The 3,472-nt window shown below is 49.8% G+C and overlaps 1 protein-coding gene across 1 annotated transcript in view; it reads left to right on the plus strand.

The window, feature by feature from the left end:
* BCAT1 (branched chain amino acid transaminase 1) overlaps positions 1-3,472 on the plus strand; it is a 110,317-nt gene that overhangs the window by 105,469 nt on the left and 1,376 nt on the right. The gene's annotated exons all lie outside the window — the stretch shown is intronic.

The raw sequence follows: 3,472 nt of genomic DNA on the forward strand, positions 1-3,472 counted from the left end.
ATGTGTATGGGGGTGTATATGTGGGGGGGTTGTGGAGACAGGGTGTGGGTGTCTGGTATTTGTGGGGTGTGAGGTAGGGTGGGGAGGTATGAGGACCCCCTGCACACTCCCCCCATGATACACAGCCCCCACCAGCGGCAGCAACAGGTGCAGGTGCTCATGCCTGGCATAAGCCCTAGTGCAGCAAAGAGCACAGCCCTGCTGAGCTGCCTTTATCACCGGGGCTCCCTGCTGTGCATGTGCAGCTTCTGCACTTGCATGTCACCATGGTGAAGCCCACGCTGGAGCCAGCTGCCTTCACCTTTCCCTGCTGTGCAGGTCCTGGGATTCTGCTGGAAGTGGAGGGGAGCTGTGCCCCCTGCTTCCCCACAGAGTCCCAGGACCTATACAGCAGGGAGCAGTGAAGGCCGCTGACTCCAGCACAGAGCTTCCCTCCAGTGGTGTGCAAGAGCTGGAGTTATATGTGCACAGTGCAGAGCCCCGATGATAAACGCGGCCCAGCCAAGCTGCACTGCTCACTGTGCTGTGCAGCGCTGGCCAGAACTATGCACTGCCAGGTGCCAGCGCCTGCACCGGGCACAAGTGACCCAAGCATTCCTGCCTGCTGCTGCTGCCACCACCTGCAGGGGCTGCGCACCATGGGGAGAGTGTGGGGGGTCCTTCCCCACTCCCTCCCACCCACACCATGCCCACCCAAGCTCCACACTGCCACCACCCCCTAGGCGCGGGCTCCGTGCTGCTGTCAGCCCCATGCTCTGCACTCTTACCCAGCTGCAGCTCTCCTGCTGCCCTGCTCCTGCCCCTGCTGCTTCCCTACCTGCTGCCCGGAGCTAGCAGGATGCCAGAGAAATCGAGCAGGTCCCCCAGCAGCTGCAGCAGAGTCCTACTCAGAAGCTGCATGCTGGCTGGACTGGGCCCTTCCTCCACAAGCGTAGGAGTGAGGCACCATAGGATATGTTGAGAGGGGGTGTGTATACATGGGTGCCTTCCTCCCACTCTTGTGAGTAGAAGGGCTGGGTGGGGTACAATTAGTTGGTGGGCACTGCAGGCCAGATGAAAGTGCTTGGTGGGCCAAGTCCAGCCCTGGGCCATATTTTGCCCACCCCGTCATGTGCCATATGTGCTAGTTTAACCTTTTCAGATCACCTGAATTATTTTGTTTCCTGAACTGTTTCTTTGCCACCCTTTGCTTTGTTTTGTTTCTTGTTTGTAATCTACAGTTTTCACAAGTGCAACAGGATTTATTTGGATTTGAACAAGCAGCTGTGCCGTGGGTATTAGAGCCAGAGTGACAAATTAGAACCTCTTGGGCAGAACTGATTACATTTCTCATGGCAGTTGAGGGAGACAGAGAGAACACTACAGTGCGCATTTACCTTTGTGTCACCAAAAGGAAATCATGGTTACTAAAGGTCGATACAGTTTTAGATTAAATAATTTACTCTGTATCCAGCAATAGCTTGGTTATGACTGAATCAGTCACAGAATCCTGTGTTCTGTATCAGCTTGATTTAGAAGATTATTTCAAGATAAGATTCTCTTTTCTGGGAATTAAAATCTCTCTGAAATACCATTCAGTGTTGGCAATCTCCTTGCTTCTATATCAAAAGCTCCAACTGCCTTGGCTGGGATGGACAGTAGTCCTAAATATACATTATTTATAGTGTTTTTATATTTGAGGAGGAAATGCTGAGAGTGCAGACCAGAACCTAATATGGTAGTGAGGAATGAATAGGTTTAGATGAATATATTATTTGTGTTATGATAGCATTTCAGGCCACGGCCCAAATTAGGTCGCTGTTATGAGAATACAGTGCACATACAGCAAAAGCTGGTTCCTCCCTCAAAAGTCACTCACTCCTGGAAACCTTAGAAACACAGTAGTAGGGTTAGCAGGAGGAAGAGAAAAGAAATATTAATATCACCAGATCAAGGCCTGTGGGACAGAGTGAGTGAGTAGCTTGCACAAGGTTAGACAGGAAGTTTGTGGCAGAGCCAGGAATATAAACTCAAGTCTACTTCTTGTCAGTACTGGGTCTCAATGGTGAGAGTGTATTTCCTCCCTAAAAATTTAAGAAGAGTCTCAAATTTTTTGGCTGAAAAATGTATCCATACATTTCGATTTATGAAACATTAGGCCACTTTTTGGATTATTTTGATTATATGCAGGTATTTACTTTGTAGTTTTGAACTAACTGAGAGCCGCTTGGTACAGTGAGGCCCAGATCTCACTTGGGGTTTCTCTGTTCTACTCTCCAGTATTTGAGATTGGACTTTACCCTTATTTGTCCTTCCAGATATCCTTCCTGATTACTGACTTCACTTGCTTCTATTCTCCACTCCTCCCACTATAACTGCTGTTTACATCCCCCTATAGTCAAAAGTCAGACTCCCCATCTTCCCCTAGTCCAAACACCAGACAACCTTCAGCCATTCTGGGTGCCAGTAGTCTGGTTCTTGGCCCTTCCAAGGCATGATTGAGCAACTGTAGTCCCTATTTTTACCTGAGTCCGTCTTGATGTCTCACTGCTGAGGCAGCATTTGAAGGAGGCTTTCCTTCCATGCCTTCTGCACAGATTATCTGGCTCACCCCTTGCCCTCTAATATGGTTTGTTATCCCTGTGAAATAGGGACTTTCCACACCCTATGAAATGGCCCTACGGACATGAGGCTCCAATCTTTTACTATTAATCTATGCCCATGTATAATTAAACAAATATGCTGCTTGTGGTGTTACGGTGCACTGAGTGTTTATTTACATGCTTGTGGCAAAGAGCCTTAGAACAAATGTAGTGGCAGGTTAGTGACTGTGTCCTACCTTGAGAGGGAGAAGACCCAGAATGCTGACAGAAGTGATGGTTTGCCATGCAATTGGCCACTGAAAGCACTCTACAGCCATGCACTGACAGAAGTGCACAGCTGCAGAGCACTTTAATAATGCCTGGTTGCACGAGAGTCTGAACCCTCTTTTCATGAACCCTCATTTCCAAAATGGAGCGCGTTCTTTTAACATTTGTCAGAGCATGCTGGGAGCAGGGCTGGGCTGATGCAGCCCAAATCCTGCTCCAGGCGCTGTTTTCAGAATGGGAGAGGGGGAAGGGAGGGGAGTGAGTTTGGTCTGTGGGTTGTACAGCCAGCACTGGAGAGTGGGCGGGTGCATTGGAGCCCCCAAGGTTGGGTGGCTCCAGTCCACATGTCCCCCCACTCCAGATCAGGGTGGGGAAACCCCAGAACAGGCCTTCTTCCCTTCCTGAGAGAGCATGGGAGCTTGCAGAGGGGTGTGGGGCTAGAGGACAGATGCCGCAGACAGCAGCCTCTCCTCCTGAATTAGCTCCAAAGTGGAGCTCAATCACCCACGTTCCTGATCCAACAGCAATTGTCTATTGGATCAGGATGGTTGGTCTAACTTATGGTGCTTTCTGAGTTAAACCAGGTCGCTGCACAGCTGTTGGCACCCTCAATGTGATGGATC

The sequence above is a fragment of the Gavialis gangeticus genome, unplaced genomic scaffold, assembly GCF_001723915.1.
Source record: "Gavialis gangeticus isolate Ggan-Ray unplaced genomic scaffold, GavGan_comp1, whole genome shotgun sequence".
Lineage (NCBI taxonomy): Eukaryota > Metazoa > Chordata > Crocodylia > Gavialidae > Gavialis > Gavialis gangeticus.